The 7573-nt window shown below is 47.6% G+C and overlaps 1 pseudogene; it reads right to left on the bottom strand.

Annotated features, from left to right (window-relative positions):
- Positions 1-213: 213 nt before the first annotated feature.
- LOC146752513 (olfactory receptor 14J1-like) lies at positions 214-1127 on the bottom strand (annotated as a pseudogene).
- Positions 1128-7573: the final 6446 nt, after the last annotated feature.

The raw sequence follows: 7573 nt of genomic DNA, 5'->3' as shown, positions 1-7573 counted from the left end.
TGTTTACATGAGTTCTTGGAGTGAGAAAATGGATAGTAGGTGGGAAAGAAGTGGAATAAATTTTTATTTATAAGTTCAATGATATATATATATTTTTTTTGCACATTGCTATATCTCACATAATCAAACAATCAAAGATGCATAAAACATGAAGAACCATCACTGGGAATCCTATTGAGGAAGTTGTGCATTTTATGGAAGCTGGAATAGTGCTCACTGCAACACCTTCCTGAGAGCGTGCTTGATCTCCCTGTTCCTCATGCTGTAGATAATAGGGTTCAGTGTTGGAGGAACCACTGAGTACAGAAGTGCCACTGTCAGATCCAGGAGTGGGGAGGAAGTGGAGGGGGGCTTCAGGTAGGCAAAAAGGCCAGTGCTGAGAAAGACGGAGACCACGGCCAGGTGAGGGAGGCACGTGGAGAAGGCTTTGTGCCGTCCCTGATCAGAGGGCATCCTCAGCACAGCCACGAAGATCTGCACATAGGACAACAATATGAAAACAAAGCAACCAAAGCCTAAACTCACACCAAAAAAGATAAACACAACTTCCCTGAGATTTGATTCTGAGCAGGAGAGCTTGAGGATCTGGGGGATTTCACAGAAAAACTGGTTGACAACATTGCCTTGGCAGAGAGGCAGTGAAAATGTGCTGGCAGTGTGCAGCAGGGAATTGAGAACCCCAGTGCCCCAGGCAGCTGCTGCCATGGTGGCACAAGCTCTGCTGTCCATCAAGGTCCAGTAGTGCAGGGGCTTGCAGATGGCAACATAGCGGTCATAGGACATGATGTGAGAAGGGAATACTCTGCTGAGAGGAAGAAGACAAAGAAAAAGAGCTGTGCAATACATTCTGTGTAGGAGATGGCCCTGGTGTCCCAGAGGGCGTTGGCCATGGCTTTGGGGAGAGTGGTGGAGATGCAGCACAGGTCGAGGAGGGCCAGGTTGAGGAGGAAGAAGTACATGGGGGTGTGCAGGCGGCGGTCGCAGGCTACGGCTGTGCTGATGAGGCCGTTGCCCAGGAGGGCAGCCAGGTAGATGCCCAGGAAGAGCCAGAAGTGCAGGAGCTGCAGCTGCCGCGTGTCTGCCAACGGCAGCAGGAGGAACTCACTGATGGAGCTGCTGTTGGGCATCTGCTGTTGTTGGGCTTGGAGTCCTGCTCAGAGTGCAGAAGATAATGACAAGTCCAGACCATTCTCAGAGACACTCCTCCTGCTATAATATGAAATGTTTTTATTCTCTTACAACAGTGTACATTTAGCACCATTACTTGCATTTAATTTCATGTATTTCAACATTCCTTAAGCAGAAGCAGCATATGGAGCTCTAACCTTCCTTTTATTTTCTTATGCCTTCTCCCTGGATATTTTCATCTGTTTCATGTCTCATATCTTTACCCCAAGTGCTCTTAGAGCCCTTTACCCCAGCTTCTGTGGCATTCAGTTTCAGTTAGAAAATGCTGCCTGTTTGTAGGATAAGTGAATTATTCATGCCTACAGAAGATGATGATAATTCCATCCTTCGAGAAAGGGGAGACTGAAAGCACATCATGTGTGACTGTTCACAAAACAAGCAATTGATTGACGAAAAATTCTCAGAACTCTTATTGCCCCTTTTAGATTTCTGACTCCAAACCTCTTTGCCTCAGAACAGGAAATGGAAACCCCCTGCCTTGGCTCTCCTCTTGCAAAGTGCCCTCAGAAACACTCTGTTGTGCAGTGGAGCTGTGATCCCCTGCCCCAGGCAGCAGCTGTGGCAGCACAAGCCCTGCTGGGGGGCTCCTTCCCCCCACCGGTCTCCCCGCAGCGCCCTGGGCAGCTCCCCGGGCAGGCTGAGTGTTGAGCCTGGCAGGCGGCAGAGTCCCATACCCGGCACACAGCCCCTGGGGCACAGCAGGGACCCTGCTCTGCAGGACAGCCCTGGGCACCCACCTGGAGCCATGCTGGGACATGCAGCCCTCAGGGCTGTGCTCTGACACTGCAGTATGGAAGCCCTCTGCTGGAGCAGAAGGCTTTTTCCACAGTAAAGAAACATGCAGTGCCTGCAGCCAGATCTGCTATGGGATATCCCAAATTAAGTTAACCCTCTATGAAAAGCAGCTCATGGTCTGCAGTGAGACTTACCTTGTCATGGTCTGTGAGCAATGCTCCTGCAGAGAGCATGCAGCCTGCTCGCACCATACACATCCTGCAAGCCCTGCACACTTTTATGAGCTCCCAGTGTCCCAGGAGCCTGGACAAGCAAGCAGCAGATGATGTCATTTTTATCCTTCCCACTCGTGTCCCCTGACACATCCCTGGGTCTTCATGGCCAACAGCTCCTGAAAGACAACAGCATCATGACTGTGCTTTGAAATTCGCTCAATTAACCACCACATGTCCAGTGGTCAGTGACTGATTGGAGACATATGGGGAGTGCTCCCAGAGTTTGTTTGATGAAACACTAAGGGCACCCAGACAAGGAAGGCGAGGTTTGGAATTTCCCTGTGCAGGACAGTGATCCAGCTGAGGCAGTGCAGGAGTCTCATCCCTTGACAGAAATCCTGGAGCTGAAATGGGATTCAGCTCCCTACACACCCACAGGAGCTGGGATTCCTCTGGTTTATCTCAGAAGTGCACAAGGAGTTGCCTGCATGTGAGCTCCTGCTCTGAGTCCTTGGTCCTTCAGCAGGGAGGCAGTTGCTCACACACAGACACTGGGTGATGCCCAAGGTGCCTGGGCTGCTCCTGATGTGTGCCAGTGCTTGTAAACTGTGTGGGAAATCCCTGAGACAGACAGCTCCTTCCTGGGCATCAGCTGAGGGCCAGAAAGGGGATACTACTGGCTGTCTGGTGAATTCACATGCAGCTGCAAGAGCAGCACAGGGCCTTCAGCAAAGCCATGCCCATGGTGTGTCCGTGCTGCTACGTCACCTCCAAGACCCACGATCGGTCTAATGTTTGTGTGCCACCTCCTGCACACTGATACCATAGAGGAGCTCTCCAGTCAGGCTATGTCCAGTGATGCTTTCCAATTAGGATGTTTACTTCTGTGCTTTTGCACTAATGCAAACACCAACACACAAGAAGCTCGAAATCTTGGTAGAGCTGCAGGCCTGAGCTCCTGTTTGGACCATGGGGACAAAGTTTAATGGCTTCCACAACTGCACTGTAGCACAAGGGGGATACCGAGTCTTTAGGATGGGTGGGTGAAGAGATAGAGAAGGGTGAATGCCCTCTGTGAGAGTGCACTGAGCTCTGCCTGGGGATGGAAGAGCAGACAGGTCAGAGCTAATGGAAATGGCCAACAGAGGAGACCATCAGTGTCTTTTCTTGTCTTCCTGATCAGGGACAGTCAATGGAAGGTGCCCTCTGCAGACATGGGAATCTGATGTTGTCTGTCCCTTGTCCCATTTGGTGGCCTTTGTCACTCCATTATCTGCGGCAGGGACAGCACAGCAGGGCATGTGGCATCCAGCAGATCCATGGAGAGCACAGATGGAAGCTTCTTGACCAAGCAGTGGAGGAACCAAAGAGGAGAGGTGCTCTGCTGGATCTCATACTTTCTGGCATGGAAGGACTTGTGGGAACTGTGAAGGTCAAAGGGGCATCAGGCCATGTGCAAGATGCAAATGCATCTCTTTTTATTTATTTATTTATTTTGAGGCTGTAAGCTTAATAGTTGATCATAAATGTCAATAAAACGGAAACAAATAATTGAAGACAAAGATGGAAATCAATGAAAATGTGTTAACCCTTCTCAACATGAGAAATTCTCATGAGTCTTGTTACAATTTTAGTTGTAAATATGAGTCTTTGTAGGGATTTTGTATCTTCTTTCCCACCCCCCACCCCCCCCCCCCCCCCTTTTTTTTTTCCCTATAATTCAGATTCCATTCAGGCACAGAGACACAGACAGCGGTGCCAGTGTCATTGCCCTGTGATTAAAGTCCGGCGTCTGCCGTTGCTATTCCTCGCTGCCTATTTGATATCCCTCATTTTTCAGGTGTCTCCAGCTGTCCTAAATAAATGGCCTTAGTTAAGGGCAAGTTTTCAGCAGTCCATTTGGACACATGCTCCTGCCACTGCCCTCCAGATTTCCCCATCCCTTGCTCTTTGTTTTGTCAGATACCTCCCAATTATCTGTCTGATTTCTTACTTACAGGGACATTATTGGAATTTGCTCCATTCCTCAAAATGCTGATGGACTCTGTTGTCAGATCCTTCACTGTGATTCTATCTATTCCATCCTATCTGCGTCTAAGTCATTTATTGAACAAATATTCCCTGTAAAAGATAAAACTCAATAGACACAGCTTGGAAATGCCATGAAGTTGATCACTGTGTTTTAGTGTTGATTCAGTTGCATCAACTTTCCTTAAGTTTGCAATCCAAAAAAATAAAAAATTTTCCTTTTCCATGTGCACCTGGTTCTCTGTTGAAAGCCAGCGGGAGTTGGTACAAAGCAGGTTTAACACTGAGCGGGTGATGGCAGAGATGAAGAGTGATGTGAGAAAAAGTGATGCAAGTCCCATGGGGCCAGTGTGAGAAGAAATGGGGTGGGGAGGTTGAGGAGCTTTGTCAACACAGTAACAGAATAGAAGTCATTGGGACATCCTGGATCACTATCAGTTGCACAGTGCTGCTTTAATGTCTTGTTTTAACCCAACTGTAAATAAATAGAAAATAAATGTCTGCTGGATTCTTCCTCTTTATGCTCTCTCTAGATATCTCTCCATTTTGTTGAACAAGTTCTGAAAACCTGAAGAAGATCACAGGAAGGCACAAGGTACAGGAGACTCTTTAGGTTATAATGGGCCCCTGGGCACATTTGCTGCTAAGTCCATCAACCTCCAGTGCAGAGAGAAGTTTGCACAGAGTGCTCAACAAGACAAAGTCAGAAGTAACAGTGAAGTTTCTTGGAGCATTAATGGGCCCAGTGAGGGCCATTATCAAGCAAGCTTCCCAAGGGACTTGTTAGAGCAGACAATTGGAAGCCAAGACTACAGGCAGAAAGAGGCACTGGCATGGTGGCTCTGATGCTAAGAAACCTCTCCTTTGTCTTATGAAGCAAACAGGACAAGCCCCCAGACCCTTGGCAGGGTAGACCTCATGCTGACTAAGGATCCTTCCTGGGGCAGTGAGTTGGAAGTCTGTATGATGTTAAATGAAAGACATGGGGACAGAAGATCCCAGGCTCTACATGTGGTGCAAGGACGCTGTGAGGTTCATGTCCCATATGAGACCTATGTTTCATTGCAGGATCTGAGAAGGGATGTGAGAAGGGCCCAGTCTGAACAAGCAGTCAATCCCTGTGAAACTCTGAACTTCAGATCTCTCAGTTCCAGTGCCCTCCTTTGCACATTCTCCCAGAGTTTAAAGTCCTTTATGTTCTGTGGTGCCCAGAAGTGCACCTAGTGCTGCTAGTGAGGCAGTAGCAATGCAGAGCAGAGAGGGACGATCCTTTCCCTCACCCAGCTGGCAATAACTTGCTTCATGCACTCCAGGGGACTGTTGTCTTTCCTGGCTGCCTTGGCACACTGCTGACTCACATTCAGTGTGATGCTGACCAGCACCCCAACCCTTTCCAGTCAGAATCCTCTCCAGTGTCCCATATCCAGTCAGTGTGTATGTCCAGCGTTCCCCCTACCCAGGTACACAATCAGGCACTTGTTCTTGTTATACTTTATGCACTTGGTGCTTAGTACCAATTGGTACCCACTTCTCTGACTTGTCCACATCTCTCTGCAAGTCCTCTCCACCCTCAGTGGAGGCAACAGCACCTCCTCATCTGGTCTCATCAGCAAACTTGCTCAGAACATCTTCTAGTCCTGCATTCAAGTCATCTGCATAAACATGAAAGGAAAGTGGCCCCCAAATGGAACCCTGGGGAACTCTGGAAGTGACCATCTACCAGCCTGATGGAACCCACTGACTATAATCCTTTGGGACAGAACTACTGGCCAACTGCTCACCCACCACACTGTGTTTCTGTCTAGCCATATGCAGAACATTCTGTCCAGAAGGTTGTTGTGAGAAACAGTATCAAAATCTCCACTGAAATCCTCAAGGATTACATCAACTGGCTTCCCTTGGTCAACTAAACGGACAACTGTGTCACAAAATGAGCTTAAATTAAACAGGACCTTCGCCTCACAAACTTGGGTTGGCTGCGACCAATGACAGAATTGTCCTTCAGCTGTTTTTCCATAACTCCCACCATCATTTTCTCCATAATTTTACCAGGCTCTGGACTGACAGGTCCATAATTGCCCATGTCATCTTTCTTGCTCTTCCTTACAAGGAGACAACATTTGCCAGCTTCCTGTCAGCTGGCATGACCCTAGACTTCTTTAGATGCAATTGAAATGAGAGCCCAGAGCACACTAAGGTGTCATCATTGTAAGAAAGTAGATGTGCCATAGCTTTGCAATGTCTTGAACTCCAGAGAATGCCACAGATGGAGCAGAGGGGAAGATTTGCCTCTTCTGTAGTGAACTCATTCATTTGGTAAGCAGAATAACACTACCTGATACACGGGGACTGTGTCTCTGCTCTGCTCTGCTCAGCTCACAGGGCAGCGGTGCAGGGTGTTGCTCTCATGTCAGTGCAGGTAAACTCGCTTTAACCCTTTTTCCTCTGTAAATGCTTCCTCTATTTCTATGCTCAGATACACTTCCACATTCCCTCAAGTACACTTTCATATATCATTAACAATTACACTTTCTTATACCATCAAAACAGTTTGTCAAACAGTACGGTTCTTCAGTTCACATAAACTCCCTTAATACAGTCTGTATTCTTCAGTTATAAACACTGTGCCACAGAACCAGCACTGATTGAACCACCTCCCTCACACACTTCCTCGCAAGCAGTACATAGTATTACATAAATGGGTTGACACTCATTGGTCGGGTGGAATGTACACCTCTCCTCAGGACAATCTTACTAATCTACAGAGCACAAACTCCCATCTTCTTACATACAAGCAGAAAGTACATATGAGTGGACAGACAACACAGTCTTTCACTTTGTCTGTGTCTGGCCATTTCCCTCACAGGAGGAAGGAAACATGGATCGGGACTCGGCACTCACCCTGCAGCTGTTCTGTGTCTCACTCACACCACACTCACTCTGACATTTAGATCAAAAACCATGCGTTATTCATACTACACAATGCTGACAACGTTTTCTAGCTGGAATCTTAATAACACTCATACACTGGTCGACCAGTTGCAAACGTTAATGTTTTTCCCAGAGTTGGCTGGACACACGGTACCAAACACTTAAAGCAGATGATAATATTGAACATACAACCTATAAGCTCCATGATTACACCTTGGAGAACCCAGGCTACCATTTGACAGGCTATCCACTATATCCCATACCCGTAGGAGAGACCAACCTAGGTCCCTCCTATTGTCAACTACCTGGGAGAGAGTATTTGTTCTTGTTTCCATTCATATGACATACAGTTCTCTTTCATAGGAACTCACCCAAGGAGTCTTCCTACCCAGCTGGCAACCAAAGCCATGAGCTCACCTCCCTGTGAGCAGCACGTATGGCTGTAAACTGTGTAGGATGTCTCCTCAAGACATATG

This window comes from Coturnix japonica, unplaced genomic scaffold (assembly GCF_054131305.1).
Source record: "Coturnix japonica strain WE unplaced genomic scaffold, WE-NBRP24 Scf044, whole genome shotgun sequence".
NCBI classification, from domain to species: Eukaryota; Metazoa; Chordata; class Aves; order Galliformes; family Phasianidae; genus Coturnix; species Coturnix japonica.
The sequence above is the reverse complement of the archived record's forward strand: the minus strand, read 5'-3'. Positions and strand labels throughout refer to the sequence as shown.